We start from the raw sequence: 14,601 nt of genomic DNA on the forward strand, positions 1-14,601 counted from the left end.
TCCAAGTGCTGAACATTGTGGATATAATTGAGTATTTCACTTTTATGTAAATCAAATGTTCAACATTAAATAAATAAATTAATTAATAATAAAAAAACTGAAAGTTGTGTAATGGTAACAAAGAAATCATGTAATTGGATATCTCACAGCTAATTCTGTTGACTGATAAGTAGTCAGTAACATGTTTTGTAAAATAGGCGCTTCCCAGACAGCTTGATTGTGCCAAAGGTAAAAAGGTTCATCATCCTATTGGTCTGAGTGGGCAAACAGTTCAACAATTGAAAATAATTTGCTTTGTGTAAAATTTCAAAGAGATTAGGGAATCTATCATCTATGGTAATTGATATCAATAAAGTCAAAGTAAATCAGAAATTAATATGCGTTCAGAGTTTGTCACATGGTAGATGAAAGTATATGTGGCACAGTGATCCCCTAACTCTCTATCTATCTCAACATGGTTACATGCACAGTTTCGTCGAACTGGGCCATTTAACTGCACCACCATGTCAGGAACCGAACACAAGTTACTGAGTTATTGCAACGGTGTGGATTGTGTTAGAAAATATTCAAGACATTCTGCTGCTTCTAATTATCTTTGTAGGAGATCATTGTACATGTAAGTATAGCTGGGTTCACTGCACAGACGTTGTCTTTAAATGACTTAAATAGTTGAATTTATCAGATTTCACTGTAATAAAAATCAGGATTTTTTTTAGAGCAGAGTGACAGACTTGAAATGCTATTAGTGAAGTTGAAATCATCTTAATGGGCTGATTTTCAATCACAATTTTTTATGCATTTAGCTGTCTGTCTAGAAAAGTAAAAAATATGTGAATGGGAGCAGCTTGATTGGAAATTAAGCTGTATTATCATACACTTATGCTTTAAAGTTTCCATAAAACTAATGCAAATAGACAAAATTTGGCAACTGCATGAATGCTGATGCCCATAAAATACGTTCATTTACTAACCGAAAACAGTTTGGTGAAACAACAACATGGCAGCTATGAACTAACAGTGCAATAGTACATATTCATTCAGTCATTCGTCTTAAAGTATTGGTGAAAGTATTGGAAGACAGATAATGCCTTATTTAGAGACTGTATTGTCTATGCCCTGTTCTCTCCCAGTATATGGATCTCGAGTAATCTAAATATCTTCCGAAGAACGCAGACTCTCACCAAACTGTTATCAGTGAGTAGATGAACATATTTTATGCTGGAAATAAGGTCAAGGTTTAAAAAACAACAACTTCCCCTTTAAAGACCTACTGCGCTGCGTCTTGCTGCATGCATCAACATTTAAACGTTTGACTTTGCTTTATTTGCACTTTGAGTTTTCAAAGAACCTGGAGAAATCTCTGTGTTCTTGGGACAAGGCATGAAAATACTTTCTACTGTGACTCTTGGGTTCTCAGACTACACTGCATTAGAATAGAAATACTTAATTAATGAACTCAGGATCTCAGGAACACTTCGAGTTCTATTTTTCAAGTTTGAATTATTTCCAAACGATTTGCAACCTGTTTTCATTTACATTTTTCAAGTTTGTGTGAAAGATTTAGTGGAAACAGGGTTTTACCAATGTTACAGTTTTACAGTTAGTTTACAGACTATACTTATATATGGTTGGTAATTCATGTGCTTTTTACAACCCCCAATCCAAAAAAAAAAGATGCAACTGCAATTGTGAATCAGTTGATAATGATAATGTTATTCTGTCTAAAACTGCAAAGCATCATCTACAGTACATAGTATCATCAAAAGGATATTAGGCAAAGACGAAAACTATTCTGAGGTCAGACAAATCAAAGTCTTAATTTCTTTTTGGAAGTTGTGGATGTTGCCTCTCTGATGGTAATGGGGTGCATTGGTGCCTATAGAATTGGCAGCTTGCACATCTGGAAAGGCACCATCAATTCTGAAAGGTATAAACAGGGTTTAGAACAACATATGCTCCCATTTAGGTGATGTCATTTTCAGGGATGGATTTGCATATATCAGCAAGACAATGCTGAGCCACATGCTGAATTTGTTACAACTACATGACTTCCATGAGTCCAGGTGCTGGACAAAGAAACTCAAGACCCAGGACAATGAGAATCCTCTACCAGACAAAAGCATGGGACAACATTCATCTCACAAAGGGCCAGCATCCTCAGTTCCCCCATGTTTACAGACCCCTTCCCAACTTTTTTGAGACAAATTGCTGCCATCATATATAACATAATACATAACATTTCTTTTATAAATTGACAAAATGTCTCACTTTCAATAGTTAATGTTTTTTATGTTCAATTATGAATGAAATATCAGTTTATGAGATGTTTTTATTTACATTTTACTTACATTTTGGAATTAGGGTTGTACACAAACCAGATTTTTTTTTCTAATGTAATACCAAACAAGAGAAACTGGGAATAGGGGAAGGAGAGAAAAAGAAATGGATCTTAGAAAGTAAAGTAGGAAAACGGAGATGGGAAAGAGTAAGCGACTGACGCACACAGCAAAATGAAGGCTGGGGGCGGGGGATTGGCGAGAGATAGAGTGATGTAATGGATGAGAGGAGAGAGGGATTAACTGAGTGACAGAGATGAAGAGATGCTCTTTTGTGTCATCCATCCTCACTCTCACGCCGTCCATCATTCATCAGGAGTGTCACGGGGCGAGCGTGTGGCAGCTGTGGATGCCAGCTGTGTGCAAGTGTATGCGTGTGTAATCAATTTGTTTGCATACATTTCAAAGTCTGTTTATGCACATGTGTGCATTGTAGGTATTAATATTCCTTCTGTCAGTCTGTCAGCATTAATATGCACCATGTGTCTGTGTGTAAAGTGTGTTTATGTACATGTGCAGTGTGTGTGTGTACTGTGAGTCTACTGGTTGCCCATCTGGTGCTGCTATGCTGTGCCGCTCAGCCAGCTCTCTAATAGCTCCAATAAGCCTGTGGTTTGCTGCCTCATACACACATACATACACAGTTATGTACACACTGGCACATGAATCCACACACACACATAGTTATACACTTGACACTACACACATGCTTGTCCCGCTGTTATTCTTCTTCCAAGAGAAAGAGGCCGAAAAATGACCATTTATTTACTTTGAGCTCTGGGGCTGCGGCAACACGGCCTGCCAGTACCAGGAAAAAAAGAACAGAAAGAGTCAAAGAGCAGAACAGAGCAGGGAGTAGGAAGACGAAAGGTAGTCGAACAACAGAAGGGAACAGAGGGAGCAGCGGTGGTCGAACAAGAAAAGTATGAGAGCTACAGGTTGAGAGAGAAGGAGGGGGGCTTGCTCGTGGATGTGGAGTAGGGAGCTGTGGTTTGGTCCAATGCAGCGTTTGGTTGTGTTACAGTCTGGCTGTGGCTTGTGTGGGTTGGGCAGCAACAAGCAGGGAAACAAACCCGGGCAAGAGAGTATCTGAATTCACTCCACACTCCTGAAAATACATATTAAGTGCTTAATAAAACTTATCTTCCAGGTGATTTTCATTGATGTTCAGGTTGTGTAAGTATCTGATGGGACGAACTAATGGTTCACCTCAAGCATTTAAATATTTTCAGGCATGTGTTTGTCCAGGTCTCTTGGAGCGAGCACTCTCCCCTACCCAACTTGCTCCTGGCCCAGCTGTCGGGGCTTCGTTCAGTAGCAGAGTGTCTTTCCAGCTTTCAGGGCCACATTGGGTCCAGATCCAACAAACTGAGAACTTATTTACATTTGGGGGGAAAATAAGCCTTTTCAAATCGGTCTAACAAGTCCTTCCGAGCCAGAGAAATATTTCAACACATGTAAACAGGACAAATTGTCAACTTTACTTTGACGTGATTCCCCTGGATGTGGTGGATTACGCTCAGATTCAAAGCTAGGTTGTTCCAGTTTATCCAACAAAACAAGTCTCTCTTCAACAAGATGTTTATTTGAATCCCGCTGGGGAAAGCCAGGTGTTGCCAGTGTACACAGGCCTAATGTGGTTTAGGGAGTTTACCCCAGAGTGCAGACTACAGGTGCCTGTAGGAGTGTGCTGTAGTGCACAGAAGATAAGATGCTGAGATGGGAGGCGAGCATGTGTCCCAAAATGCAACATGGTGTAAGTCAGCACAAGGATACAAACGGCCAGACTGACCAACGGACTGACAGATACACATATACTGTACAGAGGCAGCCTGTCTAGTCTGAGGGCCAAAGTTGCCACAGTTACCTGCTCTCATTTTCTGCTCCCTCTCCTGCTCCTTTTCATCCCTGTCTCTCCCTCCTCTGTCTTCTGTTAATCTGTTCCAGAGCATTGTGATCACATGGAAAAAAAACATAGCAAGTGCACATATTTCTCTCTTAGCCAAGAGTGAAAAAAACATACACAGGGGTGGAGGGGGGTGGGGGGCGGCTGGGTGTGTGATGGGAGAGAAAAAAAAAATAAAAGCGAAATAAACAGTTTATTCAAAGGCAGCGCTGAGCCCTTTTGTTGTGGTGGGGACCTGTCTTTTATTAGCAGCCTGAAAAGCCTTCAAAGGCTGGAAAGACAGAGGACATGCCAACAGACGAGTGTATACAAGGCAGAGAGAGGAGGAGGAGTAGGTGGAGGGTGGGGTAGGGGGAAGGCAGCGAAAGGGGGACGGTGAAGGGGACAAGGCGAAAAGGTTTAGAGAAACTCAAAACGAATGGGGTTCGGGGACATGAATGGGCAGAGGGATCTGGTGGAGGAGCTGACAGAGGGTTGAGAACTTGAAATTGCGCCACTAGCAGTGAGGACACCGAGCAAACACTAGCGCAGGGGGGGGGGGGGGGGGGGGGGGGGGGGGGGGGGGGTTGCTGGTACACTTCCAGATGGACCATAATGTGGGGAAACTGTTCAGGCCTGTTCTCATATGTTTGCAGCTTTTTACATTGGCAGAACTTTCAGAGAGCCTTGTTGCTGATTGTGTCAGTGTGTGATGATGGGGAGGTTAAGGGGAGAATGATGTTTGATATAAAATCTTGATGGTTTCAAAATAAATAAATAAAATTCCAGGCAAAGACTGTTTGTTCTGTGTATGTCTGTAGCTAAATCTGGGCGCATTTATGAGATTACTTTGTCAGCATGCTGTGTGGTAGCTGTTTGTGTGGACAAATTTACATGTGTGAGGGAGATGGATATATTTGGGGATAGCTTGGAGAAGCAAAGAACATTCCCTCATTGCGTAACTTAATCTTTCTTATCTCTGCTCTCAAAGCAAACTGTCAATGCTGCGTCCCCTTCTCCTTTCTTTTTCTCTCTCTTTTTGTCAGGATCAAGTCTTCAGGGGCACAATCTTCCTGCTTTCCTCCACTTTCACCCTGTCTTATATCGCAACTCCAGAGTATTCAATCTGTTGGTCTACTTTGGAAAAGTGCTGTGAAAGTGATGTGGCCGCTATGATCTAACCTGTAAGCGCCTTGTGTGTCCGTGTATGCACACGTGCACTTGAAATATCCTGATGGTGTGAGCCGAAAGTGGGCGTGTGTGCTTGTGTCTATGTGCATAATTTGTGCAATCTATTTTAGTGCTCGTGTATTGCGTGTATTCATGCGCACGCCTGTGCACAGTGACCACTCTTGAAACTGAATCAAAGTGCTCTGCTTTCAATAAGAGTCACAATCAGCAAAGTGGCAGCAAGCAATGACATCACTGCAGCTGGGTCCCCAGCTGGAGCACAGAAAGGACTTTGGCAAGATTGTGTGTGAGTGAGTGTGTGGACATGTGTGTTACCAGTGCATGCATAGTTTATTTGTAACATGCATATTTCTTGCAATTCGTGAACTGTGTGGCAGAGCAAAATGCAAGCAGGTTAAGAACAATTTGGAACCTTTTGCTCACAAGAGTTGTGAATTTATGCATGTGTGTGTATTAGTGTGTAGGTTTATGGTAGCTGAGACTATAAGTGAGATTTCCAACCTCAGTCTCTTTGCACATTCTGTGCCTTGTTTCTATTGGAGCAGGCAGTGCTGCGGTGAGAAAAACAACAGGAATTTCATCTGTCATTGATTAAGCCCATTAATGGTGGTGTCTGATGTCTTTTACACTCATTCCACACACACTGACATGCAGCTGCACTTACAAATACACTCCCTGACTCCCCCAACACTGCACCGCTACCAAGACTACCATACAGTAAAGGACACAACATGGAATATCATCAAGATCCACACCATAACTCTGTGTGTTTGTGTGCATGTACGTGTGTGTATGTGTGTGTTTGTGTTGGGTGTGAATGGATTTTCACACGCTAAGTCATGCAAGCCGGAAAATACTGATCATAAACTTCCAACCAGCATGAAAAACCGACAACCCCACAGAGAGCCAAAGCGCGCGCACTTTCACACACTCACGAATGCAATTGGACAGAAGCTACTGATTTAATTTGCAAACATGCATGTGCAGATACAGTACACACTGCACTCGTATGGTCAAACCTACTTTCAAACACACACACGCACATATACAGGACACAGCCACTGAAAACACTCTGCTACTGAGCATACTCTGCAACCAGACACTCCAAATTCACTAAACAAACGTCTGATGTTGTCACTCTGGTATTTACCACTCCACCACTGTCATTTTATAAGCCAGCCTCACTACTTTGAATGTGCGAGCATTGTGATTTTAGCTGTGCGCTGAAAGTACAGCTCACATAATGTGACAGTTATTGGCTGAGAACAGAAGTGCAGTGCTACATCTGCTGTTTCACTGCAGAATAGAAATGAAGCAGAAAAAACTTATGAATTCACTGTCCATCTGAACACCTGAACTATTTTAGACCCTAAGGACAAAACTCCAAAATCATGGCTTGCTACAAGATGAAGACAGCTCCCAACAAACCCTATGACTCATGTTGTGTGAAAAGTTAGTTGAAATTGATGCAGTTTATCCTGGATGGATGTTTTAGCTGAAAAAGAACATTTGAGATGTGTCACATTTTCTTTCTAGCTCCATAAGATCAAGCGGAATGCTTAATATCTTAAATTCACTTAGAATTGTGTTCAGTTGCAGAAAGTATGAACCAAAGATATTGTGTGGTTTGTCTCATTAACTCTATGTACTTTGCTGGTGTAAATACATTTTAAACCATTTCAGGCCTGTAGCACATTCCAATGGGGCAGTAAATCTGTTACTACCTTGAAATGATATCTACTATCACATTGTGGTTTTGCATTGTCTTGTTGTCCCAGGAAAAAAAATGTCTTCTTGAAATCAACATATGTTAGTTAACTTTTCTGTGTAAGTGCTGCCATCACAGAGGTTTAATTAGCTTTGCCAAGAGCACTGATGCAACCTCGTACTATTACAGAGCCAGGCTTTTGGACTTGCTGCTGATAATAGTCTGGAAGGTCAACTGTCTTTGGTCAGGACCAAAGACAGGACCATGGTATCCTAAATACTGATTTGTGAGACCACAGTACATCTTTGCACTGTGTGATGGTCCATCGCAGATGCTGCCGAACAAGAAGAAGTGGACGCTGCCTCTGGACAAGTTTAACATTTAGCTTTTTTCTTCGTGATAAAATTTGAAGTGGTATTTGAATGTGAATGTAACTCAAAAGTGTTGTACTTGACAAACGTTTTACACAGTAATCCCTTATGCAACATGGTTATATCCATTTTCTATACCCGCTTAATCCAATTTTAGGGTCATCGGGCGAGAGGTGGGGTACACCCTGGACAGGTCGCCAGACCATCACAGGGCCACATAGAGACAAACAACCATGCACTTACTCCTAAACATGCATGTTGTTAGACAGAGGAAGCCAGAGTACCCGGAGAGAACCCACGCATATACAGGGAGAACAGACAAACTCCACACAGAAAGGCCCAAGTTGGGAATTTAACCTAGAACCCTCTCGCTGTGATGGTGCTAACCACCACACCACCATGCAGCCCCATGGTCGTATCAGCTATTGATAAATGATGATTCTCGAATGCAATGCTGCCTAAGGGATAAGAGATCTTGGGTATACAAGTTTTGCAACCTTGCCTTTTACACACTGAAATTTCTCATAATTCCTTCATATACTGATAATTCTGCACCATAGAAGGCGAAATCTACAGATCATTTCCAATCTTTCTTGGTTGTTTTTAAATTTCAGTTGTTTTTTTTAATCTGTTTCTGTCAAATCGAAGGTCCTCTACTCATTGTTGATCTTCAAAGACTCAGCCTTTTGGGAATATTTCTGTTGCATCACCTGCCGATATCACCTATTTGGAATGACAATGACCAAAATGTGTAGTAAATTAGACTAAGTTGACTTAACAAAACATGAAAAAGAATACATAAATAATTCTTATTGTCTGCAATTAAATAGAATTCAAAGCCAATTTGAGAATCACTGCTCTTTTTTAAAAACAGCCAGGTTTTATAGCAAAACATGAAATAGTCATGTAATAGAAAAGTTTACTTGAAAACATTTCCTTTTCTCATTTGGACATCTGGTCCATGTGTCAAGTGTGTTTTGTGTGTTTAGCAAAAGGGTGGGACTCAGAAGTCTGTAATCCAGGAAAAGGACCGTGTCTGTCTTAATGCAAACCATGATGTTTTCCTAACCTTAATCATGTTGTGTTTAATATTTAACCTTAACCAAGTTGTGTGTAATCTGTCAAGACAGAGAGTAAAAGCAAAAATCACATTTTAAAGTAAAGTTACTTGAAAGTGGTGAGGATTGGACTCAACCTTGGATCTTAAACTTGGCAGTCTTGTGAGTAGCACCATGCTCCAAACTTTCTGACCACCAAAAGTCCCTGAATGTGAACTAAAAATTGATTCATGTATATCTGATGAAATGCTGTAACACTGCATTCTTCTGTGGGATTATTTTTGTGTTCATTAGCACACACAAAAAAAAATGGAACTAAAGACAGAATGAGTGAATACGTTTTTATGACTATTTCACATTTTGCCATGAGACTGGTTGGGAATCCAGTTAATTGAGTTCATCATTATTATTTTCTTTTCTACCAAATTACATTTTGCAGTTATTATAATCTGCCATGCTTGTTTCCAATGGGTATGTAGATGATGATGTTTCAAGTATTTCATCCAACAATGATGCAGCCGAAAAATGTTCACTCAGTACTGTGTACAGTAGTTACATGGTTATTGCCTTTTACTCTCCACGTAGAATAACTGTTTTGAGACAAAGGGAATAACCAATAAATAATATACGTTGAAAAATATAAAATAGTGGAAGGCAAATGTTAAATGTAAAAACCAGTGAGAAATGAAAGATTCCAGAGTCGGCCCTAGAACAGACTGTTTAAGTCTCTGAACTCTACTGATGGGATGAAGGCCACTCTCTTTTTCTCAACTGTTTTTTTTTCCTTATAGTGGAACAGAATGCACCAAAAGCTCACACTTAGTTTCATATGGGTTTAAATCTGACAACCATGAAGGCTGTCTTTTTTAACACTCATAAAAGTCTTCAGCTAACAGGGGTCTTTTATGGAAGCATTTTTATTTGTAAGATTTCCTAAATCGGGATGTATGTTGATATTTTCACAGCTCTGGATAACACAAATTAATTCATATTCAGATGTAGTTGTATTACATATGAGTTTTTCTGTTCTCTCTCTGTTTTCTGTTCAGTTGTCAATCTAATATGGAGCCGTTTGAGTATTTATTGTCTCTAAAGTTTACTTTCACTGCAGTCAGTGCAGTTCTCACCAGATCATTAGGGTCTAAAAGTGTTTCTACATAATAAGATTTATTTCCCTCCAACTAAGCTGAATAAAGGCTACTGAACTGAAGAAAATAATTCACCCAGGTGGTTGTCTACCAGCTGTCACTACGTGATTCATTCAATGTTTTTAGTGCAGAAGCAACAGGGAGTTATGACCTGAATTATATAGAAATAGGGCATTCAAAAGTAATTTATCGTGGCTGCAATTCAATCCAACATCAATCCAGCTTTGACTTTCAAACCAAAGAGAAAAAATTTTTATCTGCACCATAAAGTGCACTATAAGCCTTTTACAAGTGTTTCAGAGTGACTTACTCTCAGCAATAGAATAGAATAGAATAGAATAGAATAGAATAGAATAGAATAGAATAGAATAGAATAGATAGAATAGAATAGAACAAGAGCCAAATATAAAACATTCAGCAGACCAAAACAGTGAAGCCAAGAGCAGGAGCCCAAGGGAACAGAGCAGTGATGAGGGACAGCTACCAGAAACCCCCAAACACTCATATGGATGTGCAATGCAACCTGCGCACACAACCATGCACAGGTTAGATAGGTTTCATACACACATGCATACAGGCAGTCCTCACAAGTACCGGCACACATGAGAAATTACACAGACAACACATGAAATACATCTTTGTTTCAGTACGCATCGAAGGCATAAACTCCTCATTATCATTAATCTTTTCTTATCTGCATGTCTCCTCTAATCTTTTTCCTCTGGGTTTCTTTCTCCATCTCTGCTCTTTTCATCTTCCTCCTCCATCAAATTCCAGAGTTCCATCACATTCCATATTTCCATCACAAGAGACATCACCACAGCCCCGCCGCTACCCAGAGGTCCACAGCTCTGTCCAACACGCCAGTCCCACTCCATATTCCCGTCATGTCCCATAATTTAGCTCTTTCCAAAATACATTGCTTCCCCTCTGACTGTCACTTCCTATATGTCACTGTCATTCAACTCGTTTGTTGGGGGTCTAAGAAAAAAGGGCTGTGGGTGACTGGGCAGAGGTGTCATCAGAACCCTTTGTAATTCCCCTGGTTGTTTAATTTTATTTAATACAGACACATACTCCCAAACACATCAAAGTTAGGTTTGAATGACAGAGGACAGAGGGGAAAGGCAGGTGGGTTTAAGCTAAATTAGAGGCTGAGTCAAGAGAAGGCAAGGGTGACATACACCAACAGAGAGAGAGTGTGTGTGAGGGGAAAAGACTGACAGAAAAGAAGAAGAATAAGAAGAAAAGGGAGAATGAAACAACAGGCGAATGGGAGAGGGAGAAATCCTTCGGAGAACTTTTTCGTTCCAGCGGGACAAAAGGTTACAGCATGACGGGGGTAGGTGTCAGGTGATGTGTGACAAGTCCAAATTAAAGATGACATAATGGCAGGGGCCCAAATGGGGGTCCGAACTGGGGCTCGACTTAGTGTATGTGTGTGTGTGTGGGGGGGGGCTAGGCCATGCTAGGCCATGCTGGGCTGGGCCACGCTGGAACTGGGCAGCAGGGGGCTACCCTGCAGGCTCCTCCATATGGAACGTGTTAGCCTAGCGATTGCTAATGAAATGCAGGCTGACGTCAGGCAGACACCCACCCATTGTTTTGCTGCTTAATTTGTTATAATATTTGTCTTACAAATGAGGATTATGCCAGGGCAGAGGAAGAATAAGAGGCAATGGCTCTAAATGAAAAGAAGGTGGGCCAAACGTGTTGCAGGAAGAGCCTGAAGTGAAGTTCCACAAGTCAGGTTTCTGCATTGTGTAAGTAGGGAAAAGCTAGGGGTCTTAGCATGTGCTAGCATAAGAAGGCCCAGGGCTTCAGTTGTCTCTGGAGGACTAGAATTGGTGGGTGTACTGTAAAGGTTAAATGCATATGGAATTTTAAGAGTCAACAAACATTTCTGCCATTTTCACAAAAATTTGTTTTAGGAATGCACCATTCATGTCTGCTCCTGCAGCTGCCAGCCTGTTTAATACATCCTCATTTACACTCAAACAGTAAGTGTTATTCTTTATAATTTGCTCTCTTTCTTGCCCATTCACTCAGTTTCCAACATGCAAAGAAGTCTTCCTAAAATAGGCACAGAGCAGCAAGTTTAAGAATGCTTTTGTTATTCCAAGAGGAGTTGTGCAGTAATTGACCACCACCTGGGCATCTGGCAGAAGTCAGTTTGTCAGAAAGAAGGGGATGCAGAGGGAGAGGAAGGAAACGTGAATGGAAAGAATGAAAGAAACAACAAAACAAAAAATGAACAAATGTGGACTGAAGAAAGACAAGAAAAAAAGATTAATGGAGAAAGGAGATGAATGATGGAAAGTTTGTGCTGTGCCCCCTCTCCCACTCTTACTTTCTTCTTTCCCTTGCTTTTTTGCTCTGACATGTCAATTCGGTGGTGCTTTATTGGCATGAGTAATGATGGGAGGTGTTGCCAGGGTAATTACATAGCACATTAAAGGGTTTCATAAACATTACAGTTCCTCCTCTGCCCGGTGGCAAGGCTAAAGGGGCAGGAAGAGGGAAAAAAAAAAAACAGAATGGGAGAGCCGGACGTGGAGAGAAGGAGCAGAAGCAGCACAAAAGGGAGCACATAAGAGGATGGAGGAGTAAAGGGCACTTACTGGGAAGGAGGGGGAGAGGGGGGTGTGGTAGAGATGAGCAGAGAAGATTACATGAGTGAAGGTTACCATGCTCATGGATTCCATAGCTGAGAGCCTGAACATGAAACAGGAAGAAGAAAAAAAACAAAAACAAAAACGGCAGCTTCCAACACAAACCACAGCTGCAATTCACATCACAGTGCTCACAGAGCACAGGACAACTCTCACACATCCGACACAAAACACACACAAATCCAACTTTGTGCATAACCTTGTCAACAAAATCTTTTGCATATACCCACTAACCATTGACACTGGAGCCACAAACCCCACATGCTCAGCTGTGCACAGTCTATCACTGAGGGTCATGACACACTCACTCAACCAAACACACACAACCACAAGGACCATAATTAAACAAACATCTACCCAGTCACTGAGCATTGCATATTTATGTACAACCTCATTGGTCAAAAGCAATTAACTTGTACACATTCTCACAGCTCACAAAACAGCCCCCACCAATCAGTGTCACACAGACTGCAGAGCCACGCCTGCTGCTAATCTATAACAAACAGGGTTTTTTGGTGTTCACCCTGTAATGTTGTAGCATCTGTCTTGAGTTTTGTACATCTAAATGTCAAATATGATACTCAGATTGTCCCTGTTGTTGATGAAATTCATGTCTGTCTCTGCTTTAATTTTACTGGGATGTTCAGAATGTCTTGAAGAGTTGGCCCTGGTCATGAGGCTCTGTCATGAGTTCCTGATGATATTGATTTATTAACCAGGTGCATAAAGATGCGGCCTTCCAAGTTTGATGTCTTTATGATTTTAACATACTACTTCATCGAAGCAAAATGTTCAAACTTCAACAAATGGCCTTGCCAGATGGCACAGAGGCAAAGATGAGACAGCGTTGCTGCTGGATTGCATATATTTTTGGATGTTGGGGAAGTATTATGCGCTTGGTTAATATGAAAAGAGCAGATGTTTTTAATTATTGAGCACTTTAGTAAACCTCTCCTACAAAAATGACAATCAACTTCTGAAGCCACAGAATAAATTACATTTTGAAATCGTTCTGTTTGTCCTGCTATGCGTACAGGTGTACCCTGCGGAGGATGATTATGAGGGCAAAACCAGGATTTGGGCCAATGATGACAGCCTAGATTGCATGAATAATTACCCTGACACGTGTCCAAAGCAGCATCAAACCTTCCAACTAGAAAGTGTCAAAGTAAAGTTATTCCAGTGCTTCAGCTGGGCTATGTATAGAGACAACAGCTGCAATGGATTCTGGGATAGTGCAGAGTAAACGTTCATATTCACTAGATTAATCTTGCTAAGCGAGAGAAGGGAGCAGGCTGTGCACCACCAACACTGCCACTAATAAAAGCAATATTTTGCTTTTCTCTTCATCTCAACCATGGCTCACCATCGCTCTCCGCTAATTAATTCCTGGTCTCACTTAGCTGCAGCTGTTGATTCTCTCATCTCACTGACGCGGACAAGTGGCGAACAGGTTCTCATTTCAAAGCCCAGCACACTGTACACATTCTTTGACTTCACATGGGCCCCCCTGTCATCAAAGGCCTTTTATTAAGTGTCTCATACATTTACACATTGGGGAACAGTTTAAACTTGGCTCGTGATTAAGTGAGTAGGGATATCTATCCCAGAAACCAGTGTTAGGCTGACATCTCAACATCTGATGTGAAGTTTAGGGTCCTTGTCTGCAGGTATTAATCAAAGCCACCAGTCGTACTTTCCTTCCAGAGATCCCAAGTGCATGCAGACTTGCCTCCCTCGTCCCTCCTCCCATGCAAACATATACAGGCCATACCTTATAGACAAAGCTAATTGGACACAATCCACTGGACTTGATACATCTAAGAACTCAAAATCTCAACATCATGTCACCAGAATGATGGATTACATTTAGGTTATTTAAGTTTTTCAAAATGTCAAACACTTCGGAGTGCACAGCAGGGGATGATATTGTCTGTCTGCCAACTTGCCTTTGACTACATTTAAAAGCAAGCCATATCTAAACTTGACATCTTACCCACACCTCCATGCACAACCGCTTTAATGAGTCAACAACTGGACCGCAGCTCAGAGCACTTTGAGCTCTGCGTTAAGTTGTACTCCAGTCAACCATAACATAGAGTCCTGCATGATGACCTTAAGGTCAGCCCATAATGCCCTCCTATAATGAGAGTGCTGTTTGGGGATTTGTTGGACTGTGATAGAGAAAGGGCACGCACACGCAATGCACCCTGGGTCTTTGTCTGGGTGCTG

Source organism: Leuresthes tenuis, unplaced genomic scaffold, assembly GCF_036924035.1.
Source record: "Leuresthes tenuis unplaced genomic scaffold, fLeuTen1.0.hap1 SCAF_11, whole genome shotgun sequence".
Taxonomy (NCBI): Eukaryota; Metazoa; Chordata; class Actinopteri; order Atheriniformes; family Atherinopsidae; genus Leuresthes; species Leuresthes tenuis.